Source organism: Anolis sagrei, chromosome 2, assembly GCF_037176765.1.
Source record: "Anolis sagrei isolate rAnoSag1 chromosome 2, rAnoSag1.mat, whole genome shotgun sequence".
Classification (NCBI taxonomy): Eukaryota; Metazoa; Chordata; class Lepidosauria; order Squamata; family Dactyloidae; genus Anolis; species Anolis sagrei.
Window position 1 is genome coordinate 221,166,976 of NC_090022.1, and position 25,467 is coordinate 221,192,442.

The window sequence follows — 25,467 nt, forward strand, 5'->3', positions numbered from 1 at the left end:
GACTATGGCAGCTAGGATAGTGTATGCCAGAACGTGGAGACTAAGTGAAACACCCTCTATGGATTAATGGATAACAAAAATATTCAAGAATATGAACATGGACAGATTGACCTTTGTAGTTAAAAAGTCCAAGGCAAACATATAAAGCCAACAGATTGGACCAAGGTTAAAAAAATATAAAACAGAGAATAAAACAAATATGATTATACAGAATGAACAAAATGGATGGCAATTGAACCACTTCAAGTTCCAAGAGGAGGAGCAAACAAGGAGAAACAGATTGGAAAAGGCAATCAAAAACACAAAGAAGAAGATTAGAAGGTCAATCTTTTTTTCTTTTCTCCCCCCCCCTCTTTTTTCCTTTTTCTTTTCCCCTTCTTTTTCTCTCCTTTTTGTTTCCATCCAACAATATCTCTTTTCGACCCCGCTCAACCCATTCCCAAGCTCAACACCCTTCTCTCCCTCCCCAAGATACCACCCCTTCCTTCTCCCCACACTTTTTAATCTTATCCCTTTCTTAAAAACTTCAGTAAAATTATTTTTTTAAAAAAATCCACTTTTCTAGCACATCATCACAACGTTTAACGTATTGTTCTGTTATGAAAGGCAAGTTGATTCTGACTTCAGTGGCGTACCATAAAGAAATTCAATACAACACAGAGGATTTCAAAGGGTTACAAAAATGTTTCTCTCACCACTAATTAATGAGAAAAAAAACTGTCAACAGAGGTGTTAAGCACAAAGCTCTTCAGATCTGAAAGGCAAAGACATCTAAAAGAACAGCAGCCCTCTACTCAGGAGCACATTCATTTGTGATTGTTCATGTAGCTTATTTTATATCCTTGCACTGTGCAGAGTTGACATGCAAAGAACTATGCAGTCAGACCCATTTCAGTGCACTCTAAAATATCTCTGGTGAAAGAGAAACTACCGTCTCAGATGTCAGGACAGTACAGCTTCCTGCAGACACAGGAGACGAGTGGTACACCAAAGCAAGCTAAATAAAACTGCTACATATACACTGAGTTTCTCAAGGCAGAATATTTATACCTAGACTTGTTCTATAACCTGGCTACCCCCCCCCCCCCAAGAATCTTATAAGGATTTTGATAGAAAAGCTTATGATTTCATTCTCATTAACATAATATTTCCCTGTTTTTATGTCCACAGATGCAATTCTATTATAAGTCTATCAGGCCTAGAGCTGTTTCCTTCATCACAACTTGATATACCATGCAGGCTCTTTGCCTGCATAAATGCCTGCCTTTAATTCCTACTCATTTTCCACCCCGTAAAAGGGAAAATGTGACCAAAAAGTGTTAGCACAACTATAGCAAAACAGCTTACCAAATTTCATAGGATGATTTCACAGTTTGCATTAAGAGGGAGGCATAAAACTATTTTCTTTTTCCACTCCTTTTCGGTATGTACTTTCAACTTAACAGAGCAGCTTTTCAAAAGGCTCATAAGCCACCCTTTCTATTGACACTTCTAAAAAATAGGCAGTACTTTTTCGGTTTGTCTTATGACCCCTTCTACACTGCCATATAAAATACAGATTATCTGCTTTCAGCTGGGTAGTCTACACTGCTGTATAACCCAATTCAAAGCAGATAATATGGATTTTATATGGCAGTGTAGATGAGGCCCATGATAGCTAGTATTCAGACTACTTAGAGAGCTGGATGCACAACCATATATCAAGCTGTCTAAAAATGTGGTCAATATGCCACGTCTACTCAATGCCACTGACCTAAACAAAATTATTCTTTGCCTCTCCAAAAAGAAGGGAGGGGACAATGTCACAAACATGCAAACATATCTCCAGTGTGTGCAAGGAAAGTCTGCATTAATATACAATGTTCTATGTACAAATCATGCTGAATTTCTATAAACATATACAGGTGATACAAGAATATATATTCTGCTCATCATTTCAAGTCTGTTATGCATTGAAAAGAACCAGTGTGCTGCAGCTCATTAAACAAATTCATATTACTTTTTCCTGAACTATAAGATTTTAATGTACTGTTTCTGGGGAAAATTCAAAGATTAAACTGGAAATAAAAACATTAAAAACAGTATGACAATCTGATTTCCAGATACTTTAAACTGAGTAGCAAATAATGAAACAGGAAAGGAAAAAATGCTCAGAAATGGAGAATCACATCAGATGTCACTCTTTCTTAGCAGTGAGCGCATATAGTAAGTGATAATAGGAACAAATCAAAAAGCAGCCCCAAGACACATGAAGAATATGTCAAGTAACACAACCCAACAACAACAAGAAAATTTCTTGGTGTCTTGGTTTTTAGGTCTGATCCTGGAGTTATTTGGGATGCTGTTTCAGAAAGTTGCACTGTAGACTTCAGCAGCTCTGGTTTCTTAGATCTGGTTATCACAGTTTTCTATAGGCAAGATGATAGCAACTAATATATGGCATATGTTCTGTATCTCAAAAACTAGAGCTCATAGGGGGAAACTGGTGTCATTTTTGTGTCAGCCCCAGTAAATCCAGCTAAGATCAAGGAATGTTGTCTAAAGTTCTATACTTTACTTTATACACAACAAAAAAGTATAACAAATGTAGTGGAACTCCAACAAGACATCAAGAAAGCATTAGGATTACAGAGGAAGCAATCTCAGAAAGAGATCATGCCACATATATTACAACACCAACAATAGCACAGCCTTCACTATCAGAATTGCTATGAAATAATAATGAAAAGGGTTTAAAACATTGTATTATGGTATTTCAACCTTTTGGGCATAATGCTTGCTTTGATCAAAGAGAGGAAGAGCAACTCTGTTTCTTTAAATATGTAATAAAAATATTGCAGGAAAGGAAAATTGCAGGAAAGCCAAACCCGCTTGTGAATCGACCCATCTAAGTTAATAGATTCACTTCCATTTTAGGAAGTGTCAGGCAGAATTGCCAGCTACCCATTAGGTTACCAGCCCAGCCAGTAAAACTGCGTTTTTGGCTAGTAATCAAATCTTCTACTATGCACCCCACACACCCATAACCTCTTCCTGAGCTGAGTAGTTTCCTGCAGCAGTCCCTTCCCTCCACATAAGGCTTTCTCCAAGTTTGATGAGGCTTGAGAAACAAGGTCAGCAATTGCCTTCTACTGTATCAGCACTTGTCTAAAAAGGTGTGCCATCACAAGCAGTGAGAACGAGTGGGTGTCAACTGTGATGACAGAATATTAAAAAATGCACCATATCAACCTTCCACCACTGTCATCCAAATTACACACCCCTCCCTTGGGTAGCAGAGAAAATGGTTGGAATAATAGCAATTTGCTTAGCCATCAGAGCCTGGTAGATCAAGACCAAAGGCATTTCTAGTCCAATTTTGTATTTGTACAGTGCTCAACATTATCCTAGAGTAGTGGTTCTCAACTTTCCTAATACTGTGACCCCTTTATACAGTTCCTCATGTTGTAGTGACCTCCAAACATAACATTATTTCTGTTGCTAATTCATAACTTTAATTTTGCTACTGTCTCTTTTAAATGATCTTTTAGCCTATGATGATCTAGAGCAGGGGTCACTTTTTAAACAGAGGGCCAGGTCACAAACCCTGAAACTGTTGGAGGGGGATTATAATTTGGAAAAACACACATCTTATTTGTAGTGCAAAAAACCTTTAAAAACAATACAATAATTAAAACGAAGAACAATTTTAACAAATATAAGCTTATTGGTATTTCAATGGGAAGTGTGGGCCTGCTTTTGGCTGATGAGATAGGATTGTTGTTGTTGTGTGCTTTCAAGCTGTTTCAGACTTAGGTTGACCCTGAGCAAAGGCCGGGTAAATGACCTTGGAAGGCCGTATCCAGCCCCCGGGCCTTAGTTTGAGGTCCCCTGATCTAGAGGGACCTTGGAAGCAGGACATGAATGCAACTGCATACTCCATCTTGTCTTGCCCAGAAATGAACCACAGATGGCTCGAGTCTCCAGAAATTTATCTTCTACAAGATGTGGCAGTCATCATCACATCTTGTAGGAGTTGCGTGAAGAACTACTGTCAACCCTCCACATTTGCTGGGGTTAGGAGTACAGTACCCTCATGAAAGTGATTAAAGAAATCACTACTTTTTAACTGAGGTAATACCTCTCTTGGAATATTTAGGTCTTCCAGTATGACCCTATGGTTGATCTCAGCTGGAAGCGGACTACAAAATCACACTGGAGGACTAGAGATTCAGCATGATCAAAGGAAGTTAATCATATAGTCACATTGGAGAAACTAGAAATTCCTAGAGAAAACATTTTTAATCAAATCTGGAGGGGCAACTGTACTGTACATCTATATGTTGTTAAGTTTCTTCAATTCAGCATTCTCTATCTAACCATACACTATGTAAAATTATATATATATATATATATATATATATATATATATATATATATGTCATATTCCGTATTACTTCTGTCTAAACTAAGCAGACTCAAGTACTATCTTATGGAAATTGCTCCAGCTCTATATTATTTTCCTGTAGCAGATTCCCCCCCCCCCCCCCCCCAATCAGACAATCTCCTTTTTTTAAAAAAACCATTTTATTCTCAAGGGCATGCCCTACTGATGTCGTTAAGTGTTATGAAGCATCAACCACAGACACATAATTAAATAGAAAAAACAAGCAAACTTTTCTCAATAATTTTAAAACACCTTTGTAAGCACTGCATTTAGGCATGAGATATGATACTGAAGTTTTAGTTTGAACAGACACCTTTCAAGCACTCGTTTTAATATGTAAGAGTTGCATTCCAACCTAAGAAACATTTCCATGCTCTGCTATTTTAAAATATGTTCTCTCATTAACCACTGCCCCTTACAGGCCACACTGTTTCTCTTTTGCAAATGTTTTGGAGAGAAGATGACAACAGACTAACAGGGCAAAGTATGTCTATTCAGAAGCAAACATTACTGAATGTAAAAACAGCTTTGTCGCAGCAAGAATGGTTATAGCTAAATCATGGAAGGGGGTCAGAGAACTACTCAAAGAGTGATGGGAGAGGAAAATTAATAAATTACATACAAATGGCCAAGCTGTCTAATGGTCTTTGAAGTAAAAAATAATGATGACTTTTTAAACAAATGGCATCTGCCATTCACATACCTTGGAAAGAAGGCAAAAGTTGACATTAAGGATGCTGCAAGGGGAACTACTGGAGAAACTAATATGGGCAGGTATCACAGGATATAGGTATCATAGTGAGCAAGGATAGAAGTCTAAGGTGGTGGGTTCACGGGTGCAGGGATGGAGGGACTGTATTATCTACTGTGTTTGTTTACTGTCTCAGAATATTGTGAGCTCTGCTTGTAAATGTAAATCACTGTTATACCTCTTTTTACTAATAAATTTAAAATAAATTTAAAATAAAAATGTAAAAACTTTAAAATGTTGAGAATCTGAAATGTTCCAGTCATTGTTTGATTCAATTGAGTGAGGGAGACTGATAATCAAAGGAGAGGGAAGGTAGGTGGAGAAAAATGATGAAAGACAGGTACAAAGGGTAGAAAGAAATCTAGAAAGATGGGAAAAGAGGGAGAAGAGAAATACAACCTTGAGACTTTCAGAGGGCAAAGAAAGAAGATAAAAGAAAGGGAATGGGACAAGAAAAAAGTGCGAGAAGACAAATTCAACTACCATATATACTCGACTATAAGCCGGCACAAATATAAGCTGAGGCACCTAATTTTACCACAAAAACTGGGAAAACAGACTGACTTGAGCATAAGCCGAGGGCAGGACATGTAGCAGTTACTGGTAAATTTCAAAATAAAAATAGATACCAATACTGTACATCAATTGAAGCATCAGTAGGTTAAATAATTTTGAATATTTACATAAAATTGTAATTTAAGATAAGACTGTCCAACTATGATTAAACCATTATTCTAACCTTCTTCAATGGAAATGTGCTTACGTATTCCTCCAATAGTAATAAAGAGAGTAAAATAAAAAATGTAATAATAATAATAATGTAAAATAATAAAATTGTAATAACAGTAATAATAGGGTAAAACAATAAATGTAATAATAACAATAATAAATAGAGTAAAATAATAAATGTAATAATAATAATACAGTAAATTAATAAATGTAATAAAAATAATAGAGTAAAATAATAAATAACCTTGACTCGAGTATAAGCCGAGGGGGACTTTTTCAGCCTAAAAAAAGGGCTGAAAAATTAGGCTTATAGTTGAGTATATATAGCATGTGATAAGGAGAAGAAGAAAGAAAGAAAAAAGCGAAGGAGATAATATTTAGCCAAGATTTTGGGGGTTTTTTGGGTGGGGAATAAGAGAACATGAGGGGGCCTATAGGATGAATGTGAGCAGGAATTGCTGGACAGAGTGCAAAGAGGATAAGAGAGAGTTTAGGAAAAGACAAGCAGAAGATCCCAGCTAGAATTTTTTAGGAGGAAAGGAAGCAGAATGAGAAAAATATAAAGAAAGGGAGAAAAGAATCAATTGTCTATGCAGCACCGAAGAGCACATTTGTACCAAGTTGTTTCTGTGCGCGCACACTAACAATGGCATACCCCATGTGTACACCACAGAAAGAAAGGTGCAGCTTCAACCAATTAGGATGATGAGGTGGAAATAAAACCGTAACGGCAAATACAGATTGAGTACATTTGGCCCAGCCATAGGTTTTTAAATGCGTCGTGTTATTGTTATTGTTTATTTTGCTTATGAGTTATGTATTGTTTTTGTATTATTGCTGTTATTGTTTACTGTTGTGTTGCGGGTTCTGCCTCATGTAAGCTGCACCGAGTCCCTCGGGAGATGGTAGCAGGGTACAAATAAAGTGTTGTTGTTGTTATTAGAAGTTATTGGGATCAGAAGTTTCTGAATTGCTTGGGAACACAGTGCTACATTTCTCTTTGTAGGCTGCTTCTTTTCCTGGTGTAACCTGTATTTTCAGGAATTTTGTGAGAGGAAAAGAAAGAGGAAAGGGTGTGCCCAGACAGATTTCTTAGAGGGTATACAGCAGCTGCCCCAGAGCATGAGGAGCCAGTAGCACACATCAAAACAATGCTTTTCTTTCCCAGACAGCATTCTTGCCCTCATATTCCCGTCCTGAAGTCTGGGATTCCTAGACAACATGTTAAGTGATCTATTTACCACAACTTCAAGATCCCTTTCTTAGTCAGTCATTGCACTCTCCTGCAGATGATATCAGTTTATATGTAGTTAAGAATTTTGCCTAGACTCTATTGGTGTACATCTGCTTACAATGAATATTTTTATTCCATCCTTCCAGAGATCCTTTTGCATTTTTTTTACAAACTGTTTTTCTTCTGATCCCAAGATATAATTTAGTGTTATCAATAAATCTGACCACATCAATATTCAATCCTAACAAGAAATAATTTATGAACAAATTAAAATGTATCTGTCCCAATACAATTCCCAGAGGGACTCTATTACTCACATCCGTCTGAACATTTATTTATACTCTATGCTTCCTATTCCTTAAGCATTTTCTGTCCCTGAGAGAACCTCTTATTACTGCTTATTAAAAATCCTCATCTTTCTGCCTATGAAGCAACACAACCTGGACTCGGGCTGACTCCTTTCTTATGACTCCTTCTTGAATTTTATTAACCTACAGACAACCAAAATTGGGGTCTGTTCCAAAGCTATGCCATGGTTTTATACCAAAAATCTTGCATTTGATGTAATGGATACATCAAAACCAGTATTCCTATTGAACACCCCCAAAATCCAAGATTGTCAGAATCTCTCCAAACTCCAGCTTGGTGTATTCATTACTTGGTTTGGGGGGACTGGAAAACATATGCAGCTTATAAAGTAACATGACTGCAAAACCTCCATCATATTTCCATCATATCCCCTTCCTGATATATTACACTGCCCTATCTCCCAGTGTTTTAAAATTTTAATCTATGAATTTGGCCCTGCCCACTGTGATCATTTCTAGTGTTTTAATGTTTTGATTTTATATTGTTGTGCTGCTTATTTACATTGGTTTTGTATTTTATGTTATTTTATTTTCTGATTTTCTGTTGTGTTTTTGTGTTATATTGTGTTTACCGTATTGATGGGTGTGGCCTCATGTAAGTTGCCCCAAGTCCCCTTGGGGAGATGGTGGTGAGGTATAAATAAAGTTCATCATCATCATCATCATCATCATCATCATCATCATTATTATTATATTTTGGAGTGGTTCCCAAACTCTAAACTGCGTAGACAATAAATCTCTCTACCCATTCTGGACTGGACAGATTGCACATAATCTGATCCCCTATATTAACCTTCACCTCGTCATATTGGTGAGAGATTTCCTGACTCAAAATAGCAGATAGTTTCAAGCTGTGTGATAGGTTGACTGGTGTGTGTCTAGACCAGGCATAGGTAAACTTCAGCCCTCCAGGTGTTTTGACTTCAACTGGCACAATTCCCGACAGCCTCAGGCCCCTTCCTTTCCCCCCTCAGCTGTTTAAGATTAAGGAAAAGGCCTGAGGCTGTTAGGAATTGTGGCAGTTGAAGTCCAAAATGCCTGGAGGGCCAGTGTTGCCCATGCCTGGTCTAGATAGTAGGAAATCTACCAAATCCAACCTTCAAAACTGGATTTTTGAGTATTAAGATACATACACTAAAACTGCTGGAATGGGGTTTGTAAAGAAGAGATGGAAGAAGCAGTAATACGTCCATTGCTTTCCTAGTCATTTTTCTTCTTATGAAGGCTTGATCCACAATTTGAGATGTTTGTTCTAGAGGGTTTTTAATTAACTAAGATGCACCTATGGCCTCCAAAGCGGTTTTTTCAAGAAGATCCTTCAGATAAGCACCACTTAATTTAAATATGCTTATGGAAGACACCAAAGCATTTTGAGTCTACCATGCACTAGCAAACCAGCCAACGCAACACCTATATGCAAGGGTGATCACTCACATATTTCTACAAGATAATATATCAATGTTTCCTGATGTAAAATAATTAAGATTGACCCTTGCAAAATAAAATATCTTTGCATTACAAAGCTGGAAGGAGCTGCATGGGCCACCAAATCACTTCCCAGTATCTCTTCAAAGAAGACCCTAGTACTCCTCTAGGCCATTGGTTCCTCCCCTATTTCATGGAGAATAGGACATTAGATTTAAAAATAAGCACAAATGAAATTTCAACAGTACCTTTTGACTATGTAGTTGAGCTGTTTAGAAAGAAAATCTTCAGCAATATTGCGAAGTTTTCCAATTTTTGTACTTGCTTCCCAAAGGTTTCTCCAGGAAGCAAATGGGTAGGCCTGAAACTGCTCTGATTGCTTCCCCTGAACTTGGTGAAAGCTACTTTTGTGAAACGATTGCCAGGTTCTGGTTCACTGTTTGTTGCCCTGTGCTTAAACACTTTAAAAGGGAATAAAAACATTCCTGTTCTTGCAGACTTTTTATTTTTAGCCTTTGCCATATTAGGGTGAACTGTACTCTGTGTGTATATACGTGCACTTTGCAAGGGTGCAAGCAAGCCTTCTATAAAATCAAAACATTCAAGCATTTAAAATCCAATCACATCTTTGCAACTTTTTAGATACAATCCTCAACAGTTGTGCTGACAGCTTGTAAAATGAATAGGACACTACCAGGGAAATATGCTGAGTAACTCTTTCAGGGCTGCTTCTGTTCCTTTAATGCAGTGGTTCTCAACCTGTAGGTCCACAGGTGTTTTGGCCTACAGCTCCCAAAAATCGCAGGCAGTTTACCAGGTGTTAGGATTTCTGGGAGTAGTAAGCCAAAACATCTGGGGAACCACAGGTTGAGAACCATTGTTTTAATGTGTACAGCAGTTAAACTTCAATTAAAGAACTTCATGAACTGAGCAATCCATGGAAAAAAGGTGTCAGACATGGCCAGTCAACAATCACATGACTAAGTTTAAAATTAGAGGTCCTGAAGGGTTAATATTTCCTGTCTGGAGATGACTTATATTCCATCTCTGCCAGTTGGACCTCTCTAGGCTAGTATTTGGGCAATTGCAGATATTCGTTCCATGATGACTTTAATGGTTTCCTGAGTGTGGGAAAGGCTTCATTATGCGTGATAGAGCCTTCATAAGATATCTGCCAATGAAGTATACTTTCTAGCCTCTCCTGTGAACACTATGCTTATGTGACACAGTGTCTTGTCCAGCACCACTATATTTTGTGATCTGTTTGTCATACAGAATTATTAGAACTGTTCAGGGTTTTAGATGTAGGCCTAACAAATATGAAGACTGGAAAGGTATCAGCCTACCCTTTGCTGCTGCTACTGCTATTACTATTATCCAGCTCTTTCCCCAGTTTGGGCCTCAAAGCAAATACTCCAAAATACATATAATGAGTCCCTAGTATCTGCTGGACTTTGGTTTCAGGTGTCCCTATATATACTAAAATCTATGGATGCTCAAGCTCCACTATATACAATGGCATAGCAAAATAACATCCCTTTAATAAAATGGTAAACGACTCAAATGAGTATTAGAGAGTCTAAGGATCTGTGCAGGGAATGCCTAAACATCAACATAGTGCTCAGTATGCAACAAAATTGAGTTCTTTTTAAAATTCTCCTGCCCCCGACATTAAAATTTTCAAGTCATAGCTGGTTGAATCCATGAATGCAGACTGTAGTGAAAATACACAACATACCAGTTAAATGAGATTAAACAATTAAAAGGTTAAAACTAAATTAAAGTATGAATCAAAACACACATGCAGAGACAAACCAGCACAGCAATTAGCAAGATTAAGCACATTTGAGTGAAGACAGGCTTTATATTGCCATTCATCAAATGCCTGTCAAAATAGAAAAGTCTTTAGTTGTCTAAAAAGAAATCAGGGAGGTTGCCAACCTAACTTCTCTAGGAAGCGAGTTCCAGAGTATTGGGGCAGCCACTGAGAAGGCCCTCTCTCAAGTTACTACCGGGTGTCGCTATGAGGGTGATGAGACAAATGTGGAATAAAGCATTTGGACAGCAATAATTTTACGATTTTATGATTCTATGTTGTTGCCCACATGCTTTCATGTTAGAAGGAATCCAGTAGATCCACCCCATTCATTATTTTCTCCACCTCTGGAGAGTGGCAGTCTGAAAAGTGGAGCATCACGGTTTCCAACAATATAGAGTCTTTGTGCACAGTGGATACTATTGTTCTCCACATGGTCTCTTCCTCATGTCCATTTCATACACCGTGTGTGCATGAAGAGGGATACATTGCAACATTTTGCATTCCTAAAAGAACCCCTGAGACTTTGGATAGATCTACACTACCGAACTAATGCAGCTTGACACTACTAACTGCCATGGTTTAATGCTATCGAATCCTGGGAGTTAGGTGAGGCACCAGCACTTTTTAGCAGAGAAGGCTAAATACCTTGCAAAACTACAATTCTATAGCACTGAGCCATGGCAGCCAAAGTGGTAACAAACTGAATTAATTCTACAGTGTAGATGCACTCTCTCTCTCTTCTTTATACAAAGTGCTAAACAATGAAACCGAAGACTCCTTGCTGACATGCTTGTTGTTGTTCATTCGTTCAGTCATCTCCGACTCTTCGTGACCTCACGGACCAGCCCACGCCAGAGCTCCCTGTCAGCCATCACCACTCCCAGCTCCTTCACCAGGGTTAACTTGGGGAAGAGAAGTCAACACACTACATCAATTCATGGGCCCACAAGTGCTGTGGTTCCCAAACAATGGTCCTCAAGATTTTAGGAAGCTTAATTTCCAGAATCCCTAAATAGTGGTCATAATTGTTAGAACTTTGGGAGCTGGGAGTCAAACAGGACCAGAGTTTGAGAATCACTGCATTTGTGTAGAAATGCAGCTATAAGGCTTATTAATACTTTTGACAAAATCCCTGCATTGTTTCTTCCATCTAGCAGCTATGGCAAGTTAACACTTTTTCCAGAAACTGCAGACTTCTGAAACTAGAATATCTTCTTCTCACGAAAATAGTATGTGCCTAAGACAACTTTTGAAATGTTTTTTGGGAACACTGGCACTCAATTTTGCATTTAAAATGCACTAATGGAGAAAGGAAGGAAGTAGTACCATATACCTGTGCACTCTATGGAACAACATATTAGAAACATCATCACCACACAGGTTGAAGGGCACCCAAGTATTCCACAGAACTCACCATATTTGGTTAATTATATTCTACATGAATACCCGAGCAACATAAAAGTATTCTGGGCCATTACATATGGGCATATGCTTTTGCCTGTATCCAACTCAGTTATATTTCCAAAACAGACTTCTTTTCTCCTCATTTATCTCCCCAAGGCAAACAAATGTAAACAGATTCCTCAGTTGGGTCCAGCTATTGCTGGAATGTCTGCTGGTTAATAACATCAGATATTCGTTATCCAAGCCAACATAATATTCCCAAACTTACCTTGGGGAAGAATGTAGAGAAATAAATCCACAACACATTTCAAAGCTTACCCTGACTGATAGGTTAATTTTTAAAAAAACAAAGAGTAGAAAAGTCAACCAGCTCCCCCCACACTACCATGTAACAGACTTAAATGGAACACAAATTCCAGCAAATGCTTTAAAACCGAGATGTTTTTCTCGCCACTGCCACATTCCAGACTTCTGGAAGACAGACTCCGTCACACCTCCAGTTCCAAAATATTGTTCTATCCACAGACAAATGGTATTTGTGCCCCTTTAGCTAATTGCGGGCACGAAAGCTATTAAAAAGAAAGAAATGCATGTGCATGCACACAGACTCAGATATTCATCTTTAAAAAACCAAAACCTGAGTTAAATTAGGCTTGTAATTCTCAAAAGCCTTTGCCCTCAATACAATGTGTATACCTTTTAAGGTGCCATAGGCTTCTTTGTTGTTTTAGTATGTCATTAGAACTTGCTGAAAACAAAGATATGTTTGGCCACAGTGGAGGTAAATTATAAATGGAAACTTTTTCTGAGTCACTATTCTAACACAGTGCTACTTTGTTTGAGAGAACAGTGGCATCTTTATGTTAAAAAGTCACAGTGAGAAATAGTAACTAGCCAGCATTAGGTATGAACAGCTTGTTCTTTCGGTGGGCACATTTGCACAGAACTAAAAGCAGATCCTGAACTAAAATTTATCCCTCTCCCCATGTCAATCCTACTTACAGTTTTGTGAAGACGGGAGAACAGAACGTTGCAATGTTTGCCTTGCAGGAAGTTTGGTCTGAGACAGACTTTCCTCAGCCTTACACGGAATATGTACTTCTGACACATAAGCAGGCAAGGAGCCCAGGGCTTGCTAAAGAGAATTTATTTATACTCATTTGGAATTTCCTGAGAAAAAAAGCCCTCTTCTGCCTGCCAGGCCCAGCTAATGGAGTTCAAGTCCAATTCTTTCTCCATTCCTTGCATCGTTCAGTAACAGAGGCAAACACTGACGATTACTGCTCCGAAGGAGCTAATTTTCAGGGGCGGGGAGAAACAGGTCTATGGCAGAAGGTCACATCATGTGAGCCATGAAAAGTTACACTTCTCCAATCGATCGTGTCTAACAAGCCAAGTCAGAACGGATGAACGGAAAAAGCTGTGGGGCTCCCCTTCCCTGTCTCTTTTACTGCCCCTCTGGATCTTATCTCAAATCACAGGCAAAGAAAGATCCACTGAAATAATTTGGTCAAGATAATTGTCTCTTTTGTAACCAGGGTCTGCACACAAATAATTCTGGTTCCCTATGCCGCAGCCAGTTTGTTTGTTGCTCGTGTTTATCCAGTTCAGCTTGTAATTTGAGGACTAAAAATAAAGGCTTTATTGTGCCTGGAGCACACACAAACAATTTTGGTTGAAGGATGTGGCCAAAATATGGCAAGTGTACTTTCTGAACTTTGGTATCTCAAGAAGCAAAAATATGTTTGAAAGAAAAGGCAGAAGTGGCTCATTCAACAAGAAGGCTTATTCATAGGTCCATTTTCAGCTCCAAAATATTGTCATCTTTATCAGCCTAACTGAGTGCCAGGCCAAGATATCTGGCTTTTACAGTAGCATAAATCAATTATTGAGAACTCTTTAAATATCTTTTTGATCTCTTTGTCCATAGTGCTGATTAGGAAGCAAAATTAACCCATCTGTTTTGTTTCAGTAGATAATTAACTATTTAGGTCAGCTGATGAGACTGAGTACAAAGTCTAGGTTCCAGCAAAAGGCTGTTTTGGGGAAAATATATCCAAAAACTTGGTGATATGTTTTAGTGGCCTTGCTTTGAGCAAGACTATCTTAATAGAGGTTTTCTTTTAAATGAACACAAAGGTCAGTCAAATTCTGTGTTAAGAAAAGCATAGTCAAAAATAACATTAAAGAGTCCATCACAACTTAGCAAAAGCTCTCAGTAATGAATTATGGCACACTTTCCCCATTGAGGATAAGAAAATATGAGACCATCTTATTACAGGAGGACTGCAATGACGTATTTTTTAAAAAGCCAACCAAGCTAGAGAAGGTTTTACATATTTAAACTGTATAAAAAAAAATTTCAAGGAGAAACTGTAAGAGTTTTAGAGTTATGGTATATAATATAGCTTTAAAATAATAATAATAATAATAATAATAATAATAATAATAATAATAATAATAATCTTTATTTATACCCTGCCACCATCTCCCTGATAGGGACTCGGAGCGGCTTACATGAGGCCAAGCCCGAAACAACAATTACAATAAAGAAAAACCAACACACAACCGAAAACACATAAACAATAACATAATTACATAAAACATATGGATATATAACAATGTAAAAATTGTAAAAAAAATTACAATAGGCACAGGCACAGTAACAATGGGCGGGCTACATGTAATGATTAAAAGACAAACTGATTAAAGCTAATTAAAAACTCGGGTGAGATAATAACTCTAGCCTTTTCTTCTTTAGTGGGACATCATCAAAATTCAAATAGAATTTATTAGGTGAATTTATTTACAATTAAAATTGGTATCCAAGGAGTTATGAGGAGAAATGTAACTATTGGACAAGTATTTCATAACACACGGTGTAGGGGAGGATGTTCTTGTCTTGTCAATATATTTACTCAATGAATTTTATTCCACTTTTTATCTGTTTTCAGAGTGGTTTAAAGCATAAGATATAACAGCAACACACTTAAAATGAAATCTTAAATCTAGAAAAATATTGATACAAGCTTAACTGAACATAACTATCTAGAACTATCGGCCACTGCCCTGTGTTGCCAAACACATAATTGCAATCTTCCTATGAATGCTATTACTAATACTACTATTAATAAACTATCCATCATTAATTTTATACATCCCTCCCATTCTTTTAATATATTGTAATGACAGTTACAATATATTAAAAGAAACACAAACCATATTAAATGTATAAATATAAAAGTTATTTGAAACAAGCTGGAGAAGTTACAAGGCAAATACAAGGCTAATATAGAGGCATGCTCTATATCAGTGGTCCTCAACCTGTGGATCCCCAGGTGTTTTGGCCTACAACTCCCAGAAATCCCAGCCAGTTTACCAGCTGTTAGGATTTCTGGGAGTTGAAGGCCAAAACATCTGGGGACCCACAGGTTGAGAACCACGGCTCTATAATGACTTTATAAACTGTTTGTGACAACTTTTTAGCAAATAACACTCCAGGCCAGAACTTACTTCAGCCCAGGATACATCTTACTGCAATGCGAAAAGTATAAAGAGTTCACTGTTATAGATGAATTTTACTTGAGCAACAAGGGCCATGTCTATACTAGCCAGTAAGTCTGGGGCCAGTCTGGAGCAGAAATGCTCCAGACTATCTCCAGAGGCAGCCACATGCACCCTTCTAAACCTTCTGTGGCAGTGGGTTGGAATCCATATGGTCCATTTGTGCCAATACAGCATATGATACATTTGTGCCAATGCTAAACACCTTACCTTCCGTGTCACCATTTCCACTTGCAGCCAGCCACAGCGTTCCATGTGAGCTCCTACCTGTCATGGGACGTGTGCTGACACTGACAGAAGTGCTGGTATGACCAGAAGAATTATGGGAAGAAGTTGACTGGGAGTGGCAACAATGGCGACACGGGTATGATCCATCCGCTTTCCTAGCAATGATTGCAGCAGGGGAAAGGTGGGGGTGTCCCAAGCAGTAAACCAATCAGAATTGGACTTAATCCAGCTGTCCACCCTACCATTAAGCTGCAAGATACACCAGAGTTCACTTGAAACTCTGGCACATCCCCCTACTTTGCTTTAAGAGGAAGTGGAGAAAAGCTGTGAAGACAGCTAGGCGCCAAGTCAGGGTAAGTCTAGGTTTTAATGCCTGTGTAGACAAGTCCAAGCTTTACATGTGTTTTACCATTTCTTATATTTCTAGTACTGGTCTTTGGTTGAGGGCTTGCTGGGCCCTACCCTCACCCTCTGGTTTGTCCTCTAATCCAAACTGCTCTTTAGACTTCTTGGTTCTTGGATGCTGAGCCAATTTCTATGCCAACACCACAATGGAAGAAGATCACCAATTTCTTTCTTGAGACACTGGTCTCAACTATATTTTGTACAGAATTTTAAAAGGGTTAAGAGGACCATGCCTATAGTATTTCTTTTTCAGATAAATTAGTTGGCCATATGGGGAATTGAAGCCTAGTGATACAGATTACTTGTTTCTGCTCTCAGAATTTAGCCTTCCTGTGGAGCCAAGCAAACACAGCCACCTACTGTTTACAATAATAACAAAAACAACAGCAGTGAAGAGCTCTTTAAGGATGGAGAACCTAATCTGCTTGAAGTAAACAAAGGTCTCAGTGTATATAGGCAGATGATTAATTGGTGGGCTATGAGGCTTTAGTGGAGAGGGATCATGCTAGTTTTATAAAACAGAAAATGCACAGCACTGGAAAGACTAATTTGTGATACAATACTAAAGGATATCTCTCTGCCAATATAACCACTAGCTAACCTGGAAAGATATGGGTGACTGGACTCATATCAGTGAGGACTAAAACAAAATTTAAAATATGTATTTATTAGTTTATATCCTACACTTTGTACAATGATTTCAAGACAGCTTTGTCATCTTTCTTTCACCTCAATTTATCTTTTCTCAGGAAGATTGGCCAGTGATACTTTTTTTTCATGTCAGGAGCAACTAGAGAAATTGCAAGTTGCTTCTGGTGTGGGAGAATTGGCTGTCTGCACGGATGTTGCCCAGGGGACACCTAGATGTTTTGATGTTTTATCATCCTTGTAGGAGACTTCTCTTATGACCCCACATGTGGAGTTGGAGCTGACAGAGGGAGCTCATCCACATTCTCCCCGGATTTGAACCTCCGACCTGTCCTGCTGGCACAAGGGTTTCACCCACTGTGCCACCGGGGGCTCCAGTGATACTTATGATGGAATGGGGGACTGTGATCATGGTCTATCAAATCCCATTATAGCACACTAACTTCTGTTAGTGCCCATGACAAATAGGATGATGAGAGCTGTAGTCTAACACAGGTGGAGGGAACAAGATTGGGAGACTGTAGAGATTGTCCTTCAAGATATCAATGCTCTTAGCCCAAACAACAGATCATCTAATTTTTCCTGGTTGATGCAAACATTAATAAAAGAAGAATCCTACTGGGAGCTAAGCTTGAGGATGTGAGAAAATAAAGAGTTTGTAGAATAAGCTAACTTTGCAGTTCACAAATCATACAACCATGATTTCACAGCAATACTGGATGTTTAAGGACAGAAGAGCAGGTTATTCCTGAATTCAATTCCCTGAAAGAAGAGTTGCCAAGAAGTAAATCCACTTAATATGCAGAATGCATATGAGAAAATTTAATAATGGGGACTGGATTCCCACGTTCAATGTTCCCCTCCCACATAACATCTGTTCTGCTAATCATCGGGAGATCTAGATAGTGATGACCTTCCAGAAAATGAGAGCCCAGGAATCCCAGGACTGTTTGGGAAGGAGGGGAAAAAAAACAAGGTAGGAAGTGGTAGAGGCATGCTGGGAAAGATAATTTCATGTGCGATGTGTTACTTGGAATGACAGCTGTCAGGAAGCAAGAGTAGGAGTAGCTAGCTTAAATGGCAAACCAAGCTGAGGTCACAAAGGAGAGGAAGATGGGTTATCTGCAAGCAATTCACTTTAGGGCAATGGGTTTGTAATTACTGGACCCAAAAGGTGTATAGATCAGGCTTTGTTTTCCTACTTTTCATTATTCATGTGAATAACTTCAGATACTGCAATTACAGTAATTGTGTAATGTGTGCCATGTCATTGGTTAAAGAGGATAAGAAAGACAGTAAACACAATCTGTTACAACATACTCTGAAATGATCCAAATCATACTCTGGTCTTTTACAAATAAAGGAAGGTAGTATTTAACTCTTTGGTGTACTTGATTTTCAATTAATTTTAAGCTGCTCATAGAAGTAGAGAGAACACTGAAATACAGAGAAACATAATGAAAGGGGGAGAAAGTCAATGATACTTTCCACTCTAACAGAATGAATCAGTATCTTTCAACATCTCTATTACACCAAATATCAGATATCTGAGCTCACATGTGCCCAAAAATATTGATATTAAGGATATTACACCCAAAACAATCTACTGAGATGGGGACCTGGAGTTATTGTTGTTATGTGACTTCAAGTCAACTCTGATTTATGGCAATCCTAACATGGGATTCCCTTGAATCACAAAATGGGAATAGACAACAAGGACTATCCAGGCCAATCCCCAGCCATGCAGGAATACGCATTCAAAAATCCCCTAATAGATAGCCATCCAGATTATTTTGAAAGACCTCCAGAGACGAGACTCCACCACACACTTCCTAATATTTAGGTGGAATCTTTTCTCCTGTAGTTGGGAATCCATTGTTCTGTGTCCTAGTATCTGGAGCAGCAAAAACATGCTTACTTCATTTTCAACATGGTATCCTTTCAAAGGTTTAAACATTATGTCAGCTCTTAACCTTCCTTCCTCCAGTCTAAACATATTCAGCTCCGTAAACTACTCCTCATAGGGCATGGTTTCCAGGACTTCTACCATTTTGATTCCAGCTTGTCAATATCCTTGAATTGTGGTGTCCAGAACTGGACACAGTATTCGAGGTCAGATTTGATTAAAGCAGAATAGAATGAAACTATTACTTCCTTCAGCCTATATACCCATTGATGCAACATAGAATTGCATTGGCTACTGCATCACACTGTTGACTCATGCTCAGCTTGTGGTCTTCTTAGACTTCGATTCCTTTCAGATGTACTACTGTTAAGCCAAGTGTCAGTCATCCTATATACAGGGTGAGGCAGCATAATTTCCTTTTTAAAAATGCACGTCATTCAGTCAGTTGAAGACGTAGCGGAGCGCTAGATGTTTCGTTCGAGAGGCGGGAGTATAAAGTTTTGTCCTGACACAGTTCAGTCGCCATCATGCGTTGGAACAGTGAGGAGCGTGCTTTTGCCGTTGAGGCCTACTTTTCAAGCAGATTTGGAGTGGCCGGCCCGCTCTCCAGATTTGGCCCCTTGTGATTTTTTTCTATGGGTTTTTTTTTGAAATCCCATGTTTATGTGAACCGTCCAAGGACCCTACAAGATTTGAAGACCAACATCCAGGAAGAAATTGCCAACATAACGTCTGCTATGCTGGCAAGAGTCATGACAAATGCCAGAAATTGGTTTACTCAGTGAATGGAGAATGGGGGACGTCACCTACCTAATTTGATCTTCAAAACTACGTAAAACAAAACTTTAGGTATGTGCCTACATTATAAAAAAAGAAATAAAATTCTGACTCATACAATGGGTTTTATTAAGTTTTGAAAAAAGGAAGTTATGCTGCCTCACCCTGTATGTATATTTTATCCCCCCCCCTTCCCCATAAATATATAATCTTGCATTTCTCCCTGTTGACATTAATTAGCTTTGGTCCATCTGTCTAATCTATTTGGTCATATTGAATTCTGATCCTGTCCTCTGTGACCTAACTCTCTCAATCTGGTGTCATCTGCAAACTTGATAAGCATGGCAAGAAGAATGAGATCTGCCATTACTTTCCTCTAAAGCTTAGAACAGAATTCTTCCAAACTCTAGGACAGTGGTTCTCAACCTGTTGGTCCCTAGGTGTTTTGGCCTATAACTCCCAGAAATCACAGCCAGTTTACCAGTTGTTGGTATTTCTGGGACTTGAAGGCGAAAACATCTGGGGGCCCACAGGTTGAGAACCACTGCTTTAGGATATTCTAAGGAGATTTAATTTGTGCCCAGAAACAGATGATAGAAGCCACAGAACACAAATGTTTATAGCTGCATCAAAAAAACCAACATGACAATCTAGCAGAAGGGCAAGAGGTCAACAATGAAGAGTCATGAGAATAACAGAAGTGGAACTTCCAGTAAATCCGGCTCTCAAGGAGGCCCCATCTTGCTAAGCTGACAAGGGAAGATAAATAAAAGTGCAGGACTACCGTCTGGTCTGTGAGCTCAATTTGTACCTGATGGGCTTACTCTGACCAGATTTAAATTAGTAAAAAGTGGTGATATATTTGTCAAGGTCCATCTCTGAGGAAAATATTTTTCACATGATATGCAGAGAGACACAAAAAGATCATATTACTGCTATTCTAGATTTCGTGTATAATGTTGCCCTAACTCTAGTATCTGACATGATTCACAAAACTACAGCCTTAGCAAGATTTAGTTTTCTTTATTTTATTTTTACAATTGCAATTGCAAGATACCATGGATGGTGATCTGCAACTACAAGTCTCTGGTTATTTTAAAAATAAAGTATGTAAATTTTAACAAAAATAGAAAATCATGATTTAGTTTGGCCTCTGAAGATGGTAAAGGAAATTACATTAGACATGGCCAGATAATTTACTCACTTAGTCCCCTGCAATGGAGGCACAAACTACAGGAATCAGTAAAGCTTATACTGTGTGTGGTGTGTTGTGTAGGAGGTAGCCTTTTCCTCTTTCCATTTAGGCCACCAATCAGTTTTTGTTTTATTTTTTTTTTTTGGTGTCAGGAGCAACTTGAGAAACTGCAAGTTGCTTTTGGTATGAGAGAATTGGCTGTCTGCAAGGACGTAGCCCAGGAGATGCCCGGATATTTTTGATGTTTTACCATTCTTGTGGGAGACTTCTCTCATGTCCCCGTGTAGGGAGCTGGAGCTGACAGAGGGAGCTCATCCGCATTCTCTCCGGATTCGAACCTGCGACCTGTTGGTTTTCAGTCCTGCGAGTGCAAGGGTGTAACCCACTGTGCCACCCAGGGGCTCATGGCCATCAGTCAGTAAGAAATGGTCAATATAGGTATGTGTGGAAAAGATGTTCTTGCCTTCATTCATTACACAATAATGAGTCAAGAATACTTTTTTTAAAAGGAAAGTTTGCAAATGGAAGAGAATCTGAAAGTATAAAGGAAGTGGCAACAGTCTATAAACCAGGCTTATAATTTGGAGGCAAGTATATTTGGCATGTTGTCGATTCCACAGGACAATAATCTTTTGCAGAACTGAGTTGAAAAAGATGGACAAGAGATTGACTTGACTGATTTCAAGCACCTGCAAATCCTTCCTCTAAGATTCTAGAATTTCCTCCAATTCTGTCTTTTAATGGAAACTGGATTATGCACTTCAAAAATTTCATTTCCCACCCAAGGCTGGTTCTACACTGCCAGATAATGCAGTTTAAAGAACATTATATGGTCAGCATAGAATTTTATAGTGCAGTATGAACTGCATTGAACTACATAGTGTGGTTCTACACCAGTGGTGCACAACATGTAGTCATCCAGGTGTTTGGGACTCCAAACTTTCAGAAGTCCTAGCCAGCCTATCCAATGGTCAGGAACTGTGGGAGCTGAAGTCCAAAACACATGGAAGGCCACAGGTCAAACATCAAGGCAAAACTGAATTCTGGTGGTATGGCATCATTCACACACACAAGACTTGGCCCAGGAATATACAAGTTGCCCATGAATCACAGAATCCTGTTACTTCAACCTGGCCAAGGACACCTGTAATCTCAGCACAGATGCCAGTAGGAACTTCTCCACAATTTTATATCCCTTACAAGTAAACCAACATTTTAAAAACAACACTCTCATATTACATTTTGGCAGGATCCATAAACAAAGCACACATGCATATTTGTTGGTGTATACTTGTTCTCTCACTTCATGTATTTATTCTTAGAGGACAGAAGCTACATAGAGAACTATTGATACTAGGAGAAATCTGTGGAAAGGAGCAGCTTTTTGTGTTTCCAAATTGCTTTTATATTTTCCTTGAGCAAGCCAGCCTGCCCCAACTCAGCATTGCCCTTTTGGTGTTCAGAACTACATTCCATCAACTCCCTAGTTAGGAATTTTGGGAGTCATAACCCAACATTTCTGGAGTAAACTAAGTCAGATAAGGTTTCTCTACACAGAATATATTCCTCATGCTCACGATAACAGAATTCTCTTTTTTAATACTTATTTTTATTGAGCATTTTGTTAGCTAGGTGGTAATAGCAGATTGGATGCTTATATCATGTATGGGTAGGAGCCCCTGGGGGCACAGTGGGTTAATCTGCTGGGCTGCTGAATTTGCTGATCAAAAGGTCGCAGATTTGAATCCGGGGAGAGGTGTGAGCTCCCGCTGTTAGGTCCAGCTTCTGCCAACCTAGCAGTTCAAAAACATGCAAATGTGAGTAGATCAATAGGTACTACTCTGGCAGGAAAATAATGGCGCTCCATGCAGTTTTAGGTCCACATGAACTTGGAGGTGTCTATGGACAACGCTGGCTCTTCGGCTTAGAAATTGAGATGAGAACCAACCCCCACAGTCAGACACGACTGGACTTAATGTCAGGGGAAAACCTTTACTTTTACTTATCATGTATGTACTTAACACAAAAAATCAAGCAAATAACAAGTAAAAGTAGCTAAACTCAACAAAAGATAAAATTAATGTAAACATGGCTTAGGAGGATGGAATATTTCATGGTCAAAGAATTCTTATTTTGAACTTCAGATTGTAAGCAAGGGAAGCTAAGTATTAAAACCTATCCTCATGTAAAAAGAACTTTCTTCTTGCATGTCATAACTTATCAGTCTGATGACACATACACTCATCCCACAACATTTTGCTACCTGAGATGAAGGTGAAGATGCCACCCCTCTCTCATCCCAAAGTGACTGGGCTAATTATCAAATCTTGCATCAACACTGGAGATAAGTCATCATTCTCAACTACACCAAAAGTAATAGATTTTATGTGTGGAAACATGTTGTACAATCTACACAGCTCTATAACAGAAAAGAACCAGAGGAATTACTACCAATGACTCTAGTCTCTCCTGAGTTGCCTTACCATGCCTATTGATAGCACAGGCTTTGTGTGTAATATTAGATGAAGCCATGCAAGCAGATATGTAAGAAGGCTTAGATTTCTATTGATACAGGAGAGAGATGGTATTCTGGAAAGGGGGAAAGGAGTTTGACAGAACACAAAGTAAAAAAATCTTTTAAATACTGATATTAATTCATTTCTACCAAAAATCAAAACTCCAGTTATAATCAAGCAATATTTGTACACACACAAATCACCATGCATATGTTTTTAATAGACAAACTGAACAAAAAAGTGTACAGGCAGTCCCTGAGTTACAAACATCTGACTTGCAAATGACTCATTGTTAAGAACGGGGGTGAGACAACAAGAAGTGAGAGAAATCTGCCCCTTGGAAGGGAAATTCACTCCTGAAAGAGTTACCATGGGGAAAAGGTGTCTCAGCTGAAGTTTTATCACCAATCCTTGTTTCCACAAGCCATTTTTTTCCCAAAATCCAATGATCACATGGATAGAAAGTTAGGTGAAATCATCTGAACAGGGGTACAGATAGCAAAACAAACACCACAAAAGAATTAACCTTTCCCTATGCTATCCAAAGCATTTACATATATGGCTGGGGTTACACTTTAAAAATGCACCTGTTCCAGCTTAAATATAAATTAATTACATAGGGACTGCATGTACAATAGGCATGGGTAAAGTTCGGCCCTTCGGGTGTTTTGGACTTCACCTCCCACAATTCCCAACAACTGTGGGAGCTGAAGTCCAAAACTCCCAAAGGGCTGAACTTTTCCCATGCCTGCTATACAACCATTTGGATTTTCACCACCCCCATCATTGTAGAAAGGTAATGGAGATTCAAGCTGACCCATTTCAAACTCTACTATGTGTGATCGTGACAAGACTGATTTGAAAAAGTAATTAAAGTAAACAAAAATAAATTACACATTATATAAGCAATCACTACAATTCTTCAGCAGCTTGTTAAAGCTTTTCTACATCTCAACTACGAAGCTGAATTAGGTACAAAAGCCATTTCAAATGCTGCCACCTGGCATATATAAAAGAAAGCCCAGATATCATAAAGCTGATTTTACAAACAATCTCTTCCTTTAGCCTACATGACTAATAATAAAGTGCATATTTTAATGTCAGCTCTGAACCAGATAGAGCCCCACCTTTCCTACACTATATATTTTATTCTCACACAGGTAAAATAACACAAGAGAAAACATCAAATCCCCCAACTCTTAGCCTTATGTCTGGAGACTCTAATCTGCATGTTTTCCACTGACTACAACGTTTCAGGAAATTACACAAAAGTAACAACAAAAGCCATTGTCAAACATATAACTGAAGACTCAGCACTCACTGCTGTATTTAGCATTGAACTTATGCAATTTTCATAACTTACATCTTTCGTTTGAAGACCAGAACCACCTCAAATCAACGTAGATCCCAACAAGATCTGTAAGCAAATACACACTAGTTCTTTCCCTCTTCCTTGTGCATGGTGATTGGGAATCTCTATTTCTCCAGTGTGATTTTCCACTCTTTGAACATAAAGCAATTAAGAAACCTGTTTCAATGCTCCCTCAACGCCCAGTTGCTGCTTGAAACAAGACTAGACTCCCTTATCCATTGCAGCAGAGTAACAATACCTGACGTGCCTGGGAATCCAACACTCTTATGAAACGCTCATGATTTAAACAAACAGGCACACAAAAAACAAGCGCAACATGTTACAACTAACGGCTCTGGGCTGTATAAAGTAAAGCAAGTGCCAACAATCCCAAAGCAATAGCATGCTTTGAAATGTTTCATCTGTGTACCTTTTTAATAAGTCACTCCCAGAGAGGTACCAGCCAAACTGACTTATGTACAAGGATCACAAACGTGGATGCACAACTTAGCTTTGTGTTTGCCTATAGCAAGGTGCATAGTTCTCAGGGGAAGAAAGCTATCAAATAATGCTAAAATAATTTGCTTCAATTAAACATGAGCCAACAATGTGATGCGGTGGCTAAAAAAAGTCAATGGGATTTTGGCCTGCATAAATTGAAGTTAAGTGTCTAGATCCAGGGAAGTCATGCTACTACTCTATTCTGCCTTGGGCAGACCAC

General features: G+C 38.6%; 1 protein-coding gene across 2 annotated transcripts in view; it reads right to left on the reverse strand.

The window, feature by feature from the left end:
- Window positions 1-25,467, reverse strand: part of KANK1 (KN motif and ankyrin repeat domains 1) — a 122,807-nt gene that overhangs the window by 22,453 nt on the left and 74,887 nt on the right. The window lies entirely within an intron of this gene.